We start from the raw sequence: 15,771 nt of genomic DNA, 5'->3' as shown, positions 1-15,771 counted from the left end.
CTAGCATTACTATAAAAAAAAAACAATGAAAATATAAACATGAAAAAGTTTTTTCAATTGAAAGTAAGGAGAATCATTAAAACTTAAAACGAACAGAGATTATTACGCATATGAAGGGTTCTAAAAATACTTTAGCATAAAGAGCGAGGTATTTAGGAAGAGATAAATACTTCGCTCTTTATGCTAAAATTTTTTTAAATAATTTCAACTATTTATTCTACGGCCTTTCTGATTCAGGGGTCATTCTTAAAGAATTGGGATAAAACGTAACGTAAGTTATGTACGTTTGTTACGTAAGTTAATTCTTAAGTTACGTTTTTTTTACTAATAAAAACGTTCGTTAAAAATTAAAAGATCTAGTTGCCTTTTTGAGTAACCGAAAAATTGGAAGGCAACTAGACCTCCTTCCCCACCCCTTATTTCTCAAAATCGTCTGATCAAAACTAAGAGAAAGCCATTTAGCCAAAAAAAGAATTAATATGCAAATTTCATTTTAGTAATTTATGTACGGAGAGCCAAAATCAGACATGCATTAATTCAAAAACTTTCAGAAATTAAATAAAAAAAAACAAGTTTTTTTTAATGAAAGTAAGGAGCGACATTAAAACTTAAAACGAACAGAAATTACTCCGTATATGAAAGGGGCTTTTCCTCCTCGACACCCCGCTGCTTGCGCTAAAGTTTGATTCTTTCTCGCAACTCTACTTTTTAAAACAATAAAAAACTTTAGCGTAAGGAGCGGGGTGTCGAGGAGGAAAAGCCCCTTTCATATACGGAGTAATTTCTGTTCGTTTTAAGTTTTAATGTCGCTCCTTACTTTCATTAAAAAAACTTGTTTTTTTTATTTAATTCGCACTGGAGGCAATTGTTTGCCTTAACTATTTCAGCTTTAATTGAAGGGTCTGTATTATCGTACGAACATTATATATGTATATGAAATTGGCAATCCCCTCCTCAACACCTCACTCCTTACACTGAATTTCTTATTGTTTTAAAAAGTAGAGTTTCGACTGAGTCAAAATTTAGCGTAAAGAGCGAAGCGTTGAGGAAGGAACAGTCCCTTTCATATAAGAAATAATTTCTGTTCGTTTTAAGCTTTTATATCGCTCCTTGCTTTCAGTTTAAAAAACAATTGTTTTTTTGAATTAATTTCAACTTATACAGGTTTGAATTTGGCTCTCTCTACATAAATAATTAAAATAAAATTTGCATATCAATTTGGCAGATTTATTCCGAATAAAAAGGGCTTCCCTCTCCTCAATACCTTGCTCTTTACGTTAAAGGTGTCAGCACTTGAAAAATTCGTCTTAGTATTCCTTCATTTGAATAAGACTTTAATTTCTAATAGGTTTCTAGATCACTCCAGAAATGCCCCCTTCCGTAGAAATTATTTCCCAGAAAACATAACAGCCTGAAAAAAACCCTGGATAATTCCCCCAGAACATTTCCACGCAAAAAATTTGGCAAAGAGAATGTAGGACAATTAAAAAGTATTTTGTATAGTAATTCTGTCAAATCAGTGTAAGATTTCCCCTGGAATATTTGCCCCCCAGAAATTTTTCTCCCCAAGGAAGATTCTACCCATAGAAATCCATACCAAGCACGCCTTTCCCCTCTCCAAAATGTCTGTATACTCCCTAATAACAAATACTATGCGCAATAAATGGACGAATTCTATAACTTATAGGCCTCTCCCCACAGATTGTGGAGGGGATTATTTTACACCAAAACACATATCTATTTAATCTTTTCACTATACTGAACAAAATGGCCGTCTAAAAATATTGATCAGGTAATTTTGCGGAAAAAATGGTCATGGGAGGAGGCCCAGTCGCCCTTCATTCCTTTTGGTCACTTAAAAAGAGCACTAACACTTTTAATATCCGTTTGAATGAGCCCTCACTTGATAATCTAGGACTACTGGGTCTATGCGATCACCCCTGGGGGAAAAACTAAAACAAACAAACAATAAAACAAATACACGCGCCTCCATGATCGTTCTTCTGGCAAAAAAATAAAATAAAAATCAACTTTTTTGTATATAGGAGCTTGAAAAATCTATGGTAGAGTTCTCTGATGGTGTTATTTTCTATAACTTAGAAGGGATGTTTTCACCTTTTTCCGAAAAATTCGAAAATAAGTCAAATTTTCTCAGACTCGTAACCTTTGATACGCAGGACTAAAGCTAGTAGAACTTATATATTTGAAATCAGCATAAAAATTCATTTCTTTTTATTATCTCTGTACCAAAAATTCTGTTGTTTTGGAGTTTCGGTTACTATTGAACCCGGTCGCTCCTAATTTAAAGTTTGCTGCCAAGAACTATTTGGTTTGTTTAGTGGTTTGTCAAAATACCGGAAATTTCAAAACATTCTTACAATTCAGAGTATTTTTGCATATTAGAAGTGGGGAGTGGATTAAAGTTCATTTCCGGTGCAAATGAAGACTATATGTGGATACAGGATGATTTTCTGGTTCTAAAGACAAGTCTATTTCTCAGTCATCTTAGTATTACAGTCAAGCACGTACGCAGGAATTTTTCTTCGGGGGGCCCAAAACCTTCGAAACAGCAGATATAAAGTAGCACTTATACTGCTACTTTTTTTTAGTAGTGCAAAAAGCACGTATATCGGAAAATGCAGATTAACTTCAATCTTTAGTATTGTAGCGGATGGGGAGAAGAAGACTGAAGCCTCAAAAGTATGTTTTAGGCTCAGGTTATGTTCATAGCGATTTAGAACCAGTGATTAATCTATTATATCCCACTGAAAGGGAAATTTTAGGGTTGACAGTGTAATATGGGTGCTGTGTGGGGTAGTTCTTCTATTACAAAATGTAGATTTTAATGAAAAATGATATTTTCCAAAATTGATCCATTAAAAGCTGTACTTTATCCAGAAAAGGGGGTGATAAACGCCCTAATATCAAGGATAATTCTATTTTGCTATGGAAAACAAACTCTTTACAAAAAAAAATTAGCTTATTACTTCAAAGAGGGTAAAAAGTTAGACAGAAAATGGGTTAATCATTGGGCAGTAACTTGACCGAATAATCACATGCTTTAAAATCCCCCAAAAATGTCTTCACACATGTATCTAGATTCTTGATAAATGTCCTACTTTTGCCACAAATACCAAGGAACCATGGGTAAATTAAACATTTCAATTGTTTTCGGGGAGGGGGGCAGACCTGAAGGCCACCCCTTCGATGCGTACGTGCCAGATTACAGTGATTGGAAATTTTATCTAGTATTGAAAACCCTAAAATAAGTTAAAACGTTTTTCGTCAAAGTTTAAATAGTTATAGACCAGTCGTGTATACGGTCTTCTAAGCCTTAGGAATAAGAAAAGCTTAGAGATAGTAGCTTGACAATGTCTTTTCAGAGTATGCTTTAGGTCAAGGATTCATTATTGAATTTTTTTTCACCTAGATCAACTACTTTCCAGGATCAATAAAAGCACCTAATCTAGAACTTCACTTACTGAACCTAATCTAGTCAGAGAAGTTTTTCTGTTGCTTATATTCTGAAGCAAAGTCTTAGTGGATGATGATTTAAAGAGGATCATTTTAAACCTAGTCTAATTCGCTTTAAAGTTCCACACATTGAAAAATTAATCTGAGGTTTGAATCAGGGCCGAATCCAGAATTTCGCTCGGGGGAAGGTATTATTTTCGAAAGGAGATGTATTGTTTTCCAGGAGAGGAAAGAACGCCAATTTTTTTTTCGTTTTTACGATTCAAACGTTTCGGAGGGGGGGGGACGGTCAAGCTCCTGAACACAGTCTTGGTTGGAACCAATGAAAAGCACCCAAGTGTACTAAAATACCACAAAGTGTAATAAAAAGATATTGCCTGTTGCCTTTTCTTAAAAAAAAGGTTAGTATAGTTTATCCACAAGCAGTCCGTAGTTTTTGCCAAATAAATGCGTATGTGTGGTGAACTATATATAGATCCACAAATGGATGTCTTTATGAGCCTAGAGGTAATATAGGCCATAGCGCTAATTGGGTCAAAAGGTTTCGTAGATTCCGCAAGTTTTATCACCTCTTCCATAAAATAACCGATCAAAGGATAAAGCTAATTGAGCCCCCCAAGCCGTGAATCATAAAACACTGAAGAACAAATTAACCGGGTTTCATTTAATTAGATTAACTGATTATAACCAAAGTTCTAAAACCTCCAGAGTTTAATGATATTCTCATAATTCCTTATAAATGTCATATTTATTGCGGTCAGAACAGACATATACTCATTGATGGGGGATGGAGCTTTTGGCCCGTCCCCTTGAAACGTCAACCTCGTTATCGTTTTTTTTATAATTTACATATTTGTCGTTCAATATAGCTGGTTTATTGGTTTTTGCGAGTTTGTGCCACCCCCTAACCACATAAATTATTTCGCACTTATTTGGGTCCAAGCCAGAGGCACCATTTGGGGGGGTCAGGGGTGGGCAAATGCCCACCCCAGATTTTCCAGGGGGCCCAAGCTTCCACCACAAAGGGCCCTTTTCCGGCCATAATTATCCATTATGTCCAACATAATCCATTCTGTTCAAATGATTTGAACTAACTGCACGCCTATTAGCCAAAGAGCGTAATTACCTGACGACCCTTGGGGTAATTACGCTATTTGCTATTAATCATTGTAAACTTTGAAAGTAGGTTCGATTCAAATAAAAGTCTCAAGTTCTGTCAAATGCCCCATGCCCACCCCAAGGTTTGGCCCAAATGGCACCTCTGGTCCAAGCCATTTACTTTGGGGAAGGCCTAAATTCAGTTCTGACGCAAACAATTGCAAATTATGCAGAAAATCTAAGAAATTGTTCACCAGGAACATTTTTCTCACACCCATTGTGTTTTTACACCCCTGTAGATGCATAGCACAGCGCCAGACGACGTAAGGCACTTGGACTGACGTATACTTGAAATTACCGCCAGTGGATTTAACCAACAGCACAACAATGCGTTTTGAAAAAACAAAAGAAAAAAAAACTGTGTATGAGAAAAACATGTTCATTCGGAGAATATTTAGGAATGATAATTATAGGAATGATTAATTATAAATTATTATTTCGGCTAATCTTAATAGTAAAGAGTGTTGTGAGATGAAAAGCAAGCCAATGAAATCATGGTAGTTGAAACTCCATTCAAGAAAATTACGGCCCTTAACTTTGAATAGCCAGAAAAATTGCTTTGGTAATTCCAAAAAAGAGCATAAAATGTTCCATTTTTATTCTTTTTCTTTCACCAGCACTAGCAAGGCACCCAAACATCGTGGATAGCTGTTTAATTATTTAAAACCTAACTCTCAAATCTATGCGCATAGCATGAATTTGTCTGGTAGCACGTAAGGTAGCACGTCACACAAAAAATGGTACTTTTTTTTGTTGCGTCTCATTGAAATCTCCGTAGCCAAAATTCCTTAACTGGATGCTTCAAATCTCGCTCTTGAATGCTCCCCTCCCAACCCATTTAGTAAGCGAACATTAAAAAAAACAAGTTCCAAAAGTTACTGCCAAGTAAAAAATTCTTCACTCAAATTCCAAACTTATTCCAGGATAGTTATACATACTAATTTATGTTTATCCTAGAATTCAAAATAAATTACAAAAGCACATTTTCAGGAATTTAAAAAATTGCTAAACCTCCGACGAGTTTATGTTTTTTTTTCTCCTTCTTTTTCCCAGCACTAGCGGGTGCTGGGATATTGTAGGAGCGTGTAACCAAGTGAAGTTTTCAATATGAGTCTATTATTTCCCCTGCCTCATTAAGGTACCAATGAATTGGTCACTGATATTGACGACACACAGGCCTGTCGTTTTGAGGCAAGGAAGGACATTGCGGCAGAAAACCTGCAATAATATTATGACAAATTACTGTAAATTGTATTAAATCCAAACATAAAACACTTTTATTGTCTTTCAGTCTTCGAAATTCTGCATATTTTTTATGGGACCAAATTGCTGAAATAATTTAGTTTTAAAAGCAAATCTTCAAAGATCCCAAAGAAATATACTGGAAACCTTAATTTGATTAAATAAAAAAAGTTTTTTATAACGGTAAAGTAAGGCGGAGCATTAAAACTCAAAGCGAGCAGAAAATATTTTGTATATGAGGGGGCTGCCCCCTCTGTCATACCTTACTCTTTACGCTAAAGTTTGACTTTCTGTTTCAGTTCCTTAAGAGCTACCCCTGAAACACAGGGGCTATTTAATTAGAATGATAGGCTTTTACAGAAATTCTAAAAAATCTTTGGCGTAAAGAGCGAGGTGTTAAGGAGGGCAACCCCCTCATATATGCAACAATTTCTGTTAATTATAAGTTTCGATGAGGCTCCTTATTTTAAGTTGAAAAAACTTATTTTTTTTCAGATTGCTATAAGATTCCATAGTTTAGCTTAGTATTTATATATTGAAGATCATTTATGAACAATTTTTTTTAACAAGGTATGTCCTTCAAAAAATCTAGACAAATATAGTAATGTTTAATTTAGTGGTATACCTTACAAAGTTTTCCTAAGAAATCAAACTTAATACCACTCCCAGAAAATTTAAGTATGCTATTTTGACAACCTAGATTCACTTACACTATGTTTTGATTTAATCCAACATCCCGCTTATCAGTCCCTGAAAGTTGCACTTTAACACCAAGCTCATTAGTAATATTGATACTAACATCTGTAGGAGTTGCGCTTTGGTCAGTTGAACATACCCTTTATGATTCTCTTGAAGTTTGAGCTTGATATGGTAAGCTGTTTAAAAATGTTTCTAGCAGTATCGCCATAGGCACTTGGACCGCAGCCCTATCCCTTTGAATCTCGATCCAGCCACTTTTTTAAACTTCTTCAAGACCCAAGTGTTTGTTAGGGAATGTTTTCTAAGAGACACAGATGCATGTTACGTAATTGGCAATGTTTGAAACACCTAAGGGTGTGAGAGATACATTCAGCATCCCCACCAAATCAAGATTTCCTTGGGTCCTACCTAATGGCCATTAAAAAAACCTTCAGGGGCTTCTTTACCCCAAGTATTTCTTAATATTGTTCTTTAAAAAACATTCAGGGCTTCTTTACCCCAAGGACTTCTTTGAATGTTACGTAATAGGGCCTGGGGTTTTACATAATATGACGGGTTAGATTCCACTAGTCAAGTGGTGGGGGAGGGGGTAATAAGCCATTCTTCAACAGGTTTTTCAAAATGTTTCAAGACATTCCAAGACGTTTTTTAAAACATATTTCCTCAAGACATTTTCCAAGACATTTTAAGACATTACAAATTTTTTTTAGACATTTTTCTTTAAGACGATTTTCAAGACGTTTAAATACATTTCAAGACGTATCATGACATTTCAAGACATTTCTTTTCAAGACATTTTTCTTCATGATTTCTTTTTCTTATAATTTAGGGAATGTTCGCTAGTGTTAAGGAGGACGCATTCTGACGTGACTTTACATAACAACGGTACACACGTGGGAAGTGAAGCAATCTTGTGTGCCTTGCTGGATTTATTGGGGTTGATGTAATCTCATGTGACTTAGTAGAGTTATTGGGAATGACACAATATCTAATACAATGATAGGCTTCAGGGCCCACTGGGGAGATCCCCACTTGTAACTGACGGAAGCACACACGTGGGTGTTATGTAATGACAGCACACGTGTTGGATGTTACGTGATGATAGCGCCATTGTGGTATGTCATGTAACGACAGCTCATACGCGGGATGTTGCGTAACGACAGTACACATATCGGTGTTACATAATACTTTAAGAGGTTTTTTCCTCGGGTTTGTTTTGCTTTCAAGGCGTTTTTCACAGGGAACTTTTATATTCCAATGGTTTATGACCCCATTAGGATTCAAAAGGGCTATTTCCTTCCAATGGAACTGCGCCCTAGACAGCTAGACCAGCAATCTTTTTTAATATTATGATCCAGGAAATAAATTTAAGAAATAACCAATTATACACGCAGAAAATGTCCATGTCCTGCTTACTAGAATGTCTGAGCTATTGATTACGTGTTTCCTATGACTGCAATAACTGAGATGCTCAGGGGAAACTCGATTACTAGAGTTTGGCTACATTTCAAATACACCTGCTTGTTAAGTAATACTTTAGAGAGTTTTAACAATAATATTGCTGGTAGCTCTTAGCGCATTTTTACCAATAGAGTCTTTTTGACCGATATGACATATTTCAGGGATTTTCATGAAAAAATATTTGTTTATACCAGAATCAATAATCAGACCTAATGAAAAAATATCCATTAGCGTTTCTTCTGATAAATCTTGGCAATTGAGGCCAGTGTTGCACAATGTACAAGCCCCCCCCCCAAAGAAACCTCAAAGAGAGTACTATCCGATGGTATTGCGGGGTGTTCATAGCGTATTTTTTTACTAATATAATCTTTTTCACACGTATTTTATTTTTCAAGCATTTTCATGTAAAAATATTCGTTTACACTGGAATTAATCATTTAAACCTAATGAAAAAATCTCCATTAGCATTTCTTCTGATGACTCCTAGCAATTAAGACCTGCTTGGTACACTGTGCCAGCTGCTCCCCCATCCCCCGATGACACAATTCTATTACAAATTATCATACCTAAGGGTTTTTCAAGCCTGTTCCCTCAAAATAAATTTACAAACTTAAAAATGACAATTTTTTTATTTGAACAGCGGAAACTTGCCATTTTATTGCTAGATTGCGATTTTGCATGACAGTTCTAAGCCTGTGAAACTCAATGGCTGACAAACAACATCCTTCAGTAAGCATTATCAGATATATGACATGTTTTTGGGCATTTTTATGTAAAAATATTCGTTTACACAAAAATCAATCGTTTAAATTAAATGAAAAATCCTAATAGCGTTTCTTTTGACGACATTGCTAGATGTATAGGCCCGGTATTGGCTAGATGTATATAGGTAGGCCCGGGACAATATAGCATCTCTAACAGCACCCTTCTGGCACACATTATCACACCTAACGATTTTCAAGCTTTTCCCCTCAAAATTAATTCATCATCTAAAAATGACCATGTTTTTATTTTAACAGTGGAAACTTGAAATTTCACCGCTAGTTTACGATGTTCTATGACAATTCAAACCCTGTCCCACTCAATGGCTGACCAACAACATCCTCTAGTAAGCATGTTCACACATACAACATTTTTCTGGCATTTTTATGCAAAAATATTCGTTTACACAAGAATCAATCCCTTAAAATTAATAAAAAAAAAAAAGTTAGAGTTTCTTCTGATGACTCTTCGCAATGAAGGTCAGCGTGGCACACTGTATGAAACCCTTCTTGCATACATTATCACACCTAAGGATTTTCCAAGCTTTTTCCCAAAAATAATTTATAAACTAAAAAATTACCATTGTTTTTTATTTGAACAATGGAAACTTGTCATTTTATTGCTAGATTGCGATGTTTCATGGCAATTTGAAGACCCTGACACTCAATAGGTGACAAACGACATTCTCTAGCATGCGTTATCCCACATATGATATTTTTTCGGGGGTTGTCCTGCAAAAATATTCGTTTACACTAGAGTCGATCATTTAAACTTACTGAAAAAAATTCCCATTAGTGTTTCTTCTGATTACTCTTAGTAATAGACACCAACGTCAGTCGACAAACAACTTCATGACGACATATAGTTCAATCCTTATAATGACGTCAGGCGACAAACATGACGTTAGTCGACACACAAACATGACGTCAGTCAACAGACAAACAACTTATTTATATATATATAGATATGTTGTTGAGTCCTAACTTTTGTTCATGAAACTTGTTACATGGTAATTATTCTCTTCGCGAAACTCGTACAATTATTTTTCTCATCGTGAAACTGGTTTTGTTCATGGAACTTGTTACGTGGGGATTGTTGTTCGTGAAACTTGCTGCATATTTATTTTTCTTTTCATGAAACTTGTACATTGATTTAAGTCTATGTGAAACTGACTTTGTTCATGGAACTTGTTGCCTACTGATTTTTGTTGGTAAAACTTGTTGCATTTTAATTTTGTCTTCGTGAAACTTTTACATTGATTTTTATCCTCCTGAAACTGCTTTTTTCATGGAATTTGTTGTGAGCTTGTTATTGTTTGTTGAACTTGCTGCTTGCTAATTTTGGTTCATAAAACTTTTTCTATGGTGATTCTGCTCTTCACAGAACTTTTCTATTGATTTTACTCATCTTGAAACGAGTTTTGTTCGTGGGACTTAATGCGTGCTAGCTTTTGTTCATGAAAGTTGTTGCAGGCTGATTTTTGTTTTTAAAATTTGTTGAATCTTGAGGTTTCTCGTTCTAAAATTTGTACACTCGATTTTCTCCTTGTGAAAATGATATTCTGCATGGAACTTGTTGTGTGCTGATTTTTGTTCGTGGAACTTGTTGCGTGCCGATTTTATTCATAGAACTTGTAATTTGTTGATTTTTTTCTTCGTTAAAATTTTAAGATTAATTTTCTCATTGTGAAACTGGTTTTGTTCATGGAACTTGTTACTTTCTGATTATTGTTCGTGAAACTTATTGCATGCTGATTTTTCTTTAAGTGAAACTTGTCCATGGATTTTTCTTACTGTGAAACTGGTTTTGTTCATGGAACTTGTTGTTTACTAATTTTGTTCGTGAAACTTGCTGCATGTTAATTTTTCTCTTCGTGGAACTTGTACATTGATGTTTCTTCTCGTGAAATTGATTTTTTTTTTGGAGTTTCTTGCTTGTTGGTTTTTGTTACTGGAACTTGATGCTTACCGATTTTTGTTCATGTAACATGTTTCATGATGGTTCTTTTCATTTTAAAACTTCTATATTGACTGTTTATTCCTCGCAAAAATGATTTGTTCATCGAAATTGTTGTGTGCAGATTTTCGTTCATGGAACTTGTTGCGTGCCGGTTTTTTGTTCGAAAAACTTGTTGCATATTGAATTTCTCTTCATGAATCTTGTTACATGTTAATTTTTCTCTTCGTGAATCTTGTACATTTATTTTTCTCATCTTGAAACTGGTTTTGTTCATCGAGCTTAATGCTTGCTGATTTTTATTTGTGTAACTTGTTGCATGCTGATTTTCGTTCATGAAATTTTTTGCAACACATGATTTTTCTCCTCGTCAACTGATATTCTTCATGGAACTTAATGCGTAAGGATTGTTTTCATGGTACTTCTGTGCTAATTTTTGCTCGCGGAACTTGCTGCAGCCTGATTCTTTTTTTTCGTGAAACAATTGATTTTTCACGTGGTGAAACTTATACATTGATTTATTTCCTTGTGAAACTGATTTTATTCATCAAACTTCTTGTGTGCCGATTTTTGTTAAAAAATATATACATTTTCAAGAAAATCAGAATTTTGCACCTTTTTCTTGTAGAAAGTTTGATTCAATATTTGTATTTATAGATTTTTTTCAACATACTGAAACTCTTCAAATCAACAGTCTTTAAATTAAGTGTTCTGGAGTAGAAAAGGTGTTTTTTCAAAAATGTTTGAATCATTTCAGGCAGGGTACCCTTATCCTTCCTAACCCAATCAAAACACAATCTCTATGTATTGAATATTAGGTTTTTCAAATCCTGTAACTTACTTTAAGTTGAATATTTTAATTTATAAATCATTTTTTTTGCTTCATTGTATCAAGGGAGTGAGTCAACAGCGTGCCTTAACTATTAAGAATTATTTGGGTTGATTCCAATTTTCTAATTTAGTGATAGTTTGAAAAATTGCAGCAGAGCACATGTCCTTGACTTGTTTAATATCATTTCCTGATTTAGTTGAATTCGATAATTATATCCAGCAAGGCAAAGCATTAACACATATTCCCAGTCAAAGACCGTGATAGGTGTGTTGCCTGTTTTGCAGAATTGGATGAGGGGTCCTCTGCTATTGAGTTTGACATCTTTGATAAGTGGACTCGTGGTGAACGTCTGAATTGTTAAGTAAGATGATGTAATCCCTTACATCAAAAGAATCGCATTTTAATGCTGATTTTAAATATACAAGTTTCATCAAGGTCAGTTATACCAATCAAAAGTTACGAACCTGAGAAAATTTGCATCAGTTTAGAAAATAGGGGGAAACACCCCCTAAAAGTCATACAATCCTAACGAAAATCACACCATCAGATTCAGTGTATCAGATAACCATATTGTAGAAGTTTCAAGCTCCTATCAACAAAAATGTGGAATTTCGCATTTTTTGCCAGAAGACAGATCACGGATGCGTGTTTATTTGTTTTCTTGTTTTGTTTTTTTTTGTTTTTTTTTTCGTTTTGTTTTTTTCCCTAGGGGTGATCGTACCGACTGAGTGGTCCTAGAATCTTGCGAGAGGGTTCATTCTAACAGAAATTAAAAGTTTTAGTACCCTTTTTAAGTGAACAAAAAAATTGGAGGGCACCTAGGCCCCCTCCCACGTTCATTTTCCCCCAAAGTCTGCAGATCAAAATTCTAAAATAGCCATTTTATTCACCATAGTTGAAAAACCTAATAACTATGTCTTTAGGGACGACTTATTCCCCCGCAGTCCCCGTGGGAGGGGCTGCAAGTTGAAACTTTGACCTGTGTTTACATATAGTAATGGTTACCGGGAAGTGTACAGACGTTTTCAGGGAGATTTTTTGGTTTAGGGGGGAGAGTTGAGGGGGGTGGGGTTATATGGGGGGATATTTCCATGGAGAGACTTCTCATGGTAAAAGAGAATTTCAATGAAGGGGGCGCAGGATTTTCTAGCTTTATCTGAAAAAAAAAACAATGAAAAAATAAATAAAAAAAATAAATATAAAAAGTTTTTTCCACTGAAAGTAAGGAGCAGCATTAAAACTTAAAACGAACAAAAATTATTACGCATATGAGGGTTTTACCTCCTCGTTATACCTCACTCTTTCCGCTAAAGTATTTTTAGTAATTTCAACTATTGTTTTAATATTACGGCCTTTGTGATTCAGAGGTCATTCTTACGGAATTGGGACACAACCTAAGCTTTAGTGTAAAGAGTGAGGTATCGACGAGGGTTGAACCCCCTCATATACGCAATAAAAACATACGAATATAGAAGTTCGTTACGTAATTTAATTCGTAAGTTACGCATATTTTTACCAATGAAAACATTTGTAAAAAATTAAAAGTTCTAGTTGCTCTTTTAAGTAATCAAAAACTTGGAGGGCAACTAGGCCTCCTCCTTCGCTTCTTTTTCCTCAAAATCTTCCGATTAATTGCAATTAATTAATATGCGATTTTTTTTTATTATTTACGTGCGGAGAGCCAAGATCAAAACATGAATTAATTCAAAAACGTCCAAAAATTAAATAAAAAACAAAACAAGTTTTTTTAGCTTAAAGTAAGGAGCAACATTAAAACTTAAAACGAACAGAAATTACTTCGTATATGAAAGGGGTAGCTTCCTCATCAACGCCCTGCTCTTTACGCTAAAGTTTTTTACTGTTTTAAAAAGCAGAGTTAAGAGAAAGAGTCAAACTTTAGCGTAAAGAGCGAGGCATTGATGAGGAAGCAGCCCCTTTCATATACGAAGTAATTTCTGTTCGTTTTAAGTTTTAATGTCGCTCCTTACTTTCAGCTTAAGAAACTTTGAGCGTACTTAAGTTCCATTAACACCAGAGCTGATGAACTGAATAAAAAAATTGTTTAGGTTATTAGTTGGCACATCAAAAAGTTCGTGGTAACGCACTGTAGTAAGGAACGACCCGGCTCAATAGTGAACAAAACTCTAAAAAAATGTAATTTTGATACTAACAGATACATAAAAAAATCGGATTTGTAAGCTGATTTTAAATATATAAGTTTCAATTCAATGTTTTTAAAGTAGATTTGAGAGAAAGAGTCAAACATTAGCGTAAAGAGTGGGGCGTTGAGGAGGGAACAGCCCCTTTCATATACGGAGTAATTTCTGTTCGTTTTAATGTCGCTGCTTACTTTCAGCTAAAAAAAACTTTTTTTTTTATTTAATTTAAATATAGAAGTGCCTTGAGCCTATGCAAAGCAAACAATATAAATAACATTCAAGATTTACTAACGCTCCTACTAAAATTCATTACATCACCAAGCAGTATGAGACCAACAAAGCTGCACGCGGTTCTCCTCCATTTGAATCTGTTGAGAGCTTCACTCTTTAATCCCTCCCGTGGTCCCTACTTTCTGTAATTGCTTCTTCTAAAGAAAATTTTAAAGAACTTCAGGCTCTAAAGCCAAAGCTCAAAGTTATGACACGATTTTAAAATTGAATGCTCAAAAGTCATTAAACATTCCCATACCATGTTAGCTGCTTCATTATAATTAAGTTAATTAAGTTAATAAGATAATTTTTTTCGTTAGCCTGATTTAGCTCGGTCAATTGTATTAGTTTATAGGTAAAACAATGAAGATCATGAATTCGGACCACCAGAAAAATTTCCAAATTCACATACGATGAATAGAACTGCAAGCACCAAAGGAGAAAAGTTGATGGGCAGGATGTTGATAAAACAGAAATCTGATTTGCAAATCGTTTCTTTTCTCCTTTCAGTACATTTATAATGAATTTTTAGTTATATTTTTAATACGTTTTGAAATTGACTTTACTTTATTACTTTTATTAACTCCTTTTATTTTGCAGATTTATATGAGATGCTTCCAATTTCCCTGATCAACTTTTATCATTTTGCTATGTCACCCCATCCTTATAGTTTCATCGTAACCTTTATTTATTTGTATTTGTGAAACATAAAGAAAATTGTTTGTAAAAAACAGTTCAAGAATAAAACGTAGTTCCATCTAATACAGTCTTTAATACCTTAGGGAACGCTGTCACCGATCAGTGATACCAATTGGGAGGGGGCAGAAGGTGCAGGGAGGCAACTAATGAAACCATTTTAACACATTTTGACTGATTCTTTTGTGTTTTTTCGACCCCCCCCCCTAGGAAACTTCTTTGATTAGCCTATTGTATGCTATTAGGATAGGTTATATCGGGAAATATGATTTTGGATTTTCCACCTATTATACTTATTTTCTTCTCTCAAACACCGGTAAAACTTCATCTCTGGTAGATTAGTAATTTCGTCTTAGTTTAAATTTGCGTGGATTGAGTTTTGACGAATTGAATTTTGGTCATTTGATATGCGTAGCTTTAGAAGTCAGGATTAAGCTTTTCAAATTAAATTTGCTTTTTCTCCTATTACCCACCCTACTTTGACTTTAGTAAACAACAAATTTTCTAGAAATGAAAAACAATAATATTGGCAATCAATCCATATTTTAGTGACTGAAAGGGTAGGATCGATTTAAAACAATTCTTATCTCCAAGCCCACAAAACTTGAAGATTGTGTTACAGGACTTAAGCACAAGCAATATTCCAAGAAAACCAAAAACTCGGAGTAGATAACATCACAGCAGGGCTAACCACAAGAAATGTAAGGAATCTGGGGTGCTAAAGTAAACCAACGTGCTTGACAAAGTGTAAACTACTTTTTTATATTTTACATACAAAATTATTAACACTAGTAATAAAATCAGGCCATATTTTGTATTTGTATGCCTGACAACTTTTGTTAGTTGAAAATTCTTGTTACAAAACCGCATTTCCGCTTTTTCCGTCCTCAAGGCAATTATGCTCATCGTAATTTGCTAGTTAGAGTTCTCTTCCACTCCCCCATTGCTCTGAATACGATTCGGAAAATATTCTCTGAGGCATTTTCTCTTTTTTCATACTATTTCCCTTATTTGCTGGCAAGAATTATGTTCCTTGACGGAATTTCAAGAATCTTGACAAGG

The 15,771-nt window shown here is 34.7% G+C and overlaps 1 long non-coding RNA gene across 1 annotated transcript in view; it reads left to right on the top strand.

The window, feature by feature from the left end:
* The window catches only part of LOC136034344 (uncharacterized), a 37,973-nt gene extending 23,209 nt beyond the window's left edge, over window positions 1-14,764 (top strand). Inside the window, exon 3 of the long non-coding RNA XR_010619162.1 lies at window positions 14,614-14,764. This is a non-coding gene — a long non-coding RNA (uncharacterized LOC136034344). The remainder of the gene's footprint in view (window positions 1-14,613) is intronic.
* The last annotated feature ends 1,007 nt before the right edge of the window (window positions 14,765-15,771 follow it).

The sequence above is a fragment of the Artemia franciscana genome, chromosome 2, assembly GCF_032884065.1.
Source record: "Artemia franciscana chromosome 2, ASM3288406v1, whole genome shotgun sequence".
Taxonomy (NCBI): Eukaryota; Metazoa; Arthropoda; class Branchiopoda; order Anostraca; family Artemiidae; genus Artemia; species Artemia franciscana.
This window is presented reverse-complemented; position numbering and strand designations above follow the sequence as displayed.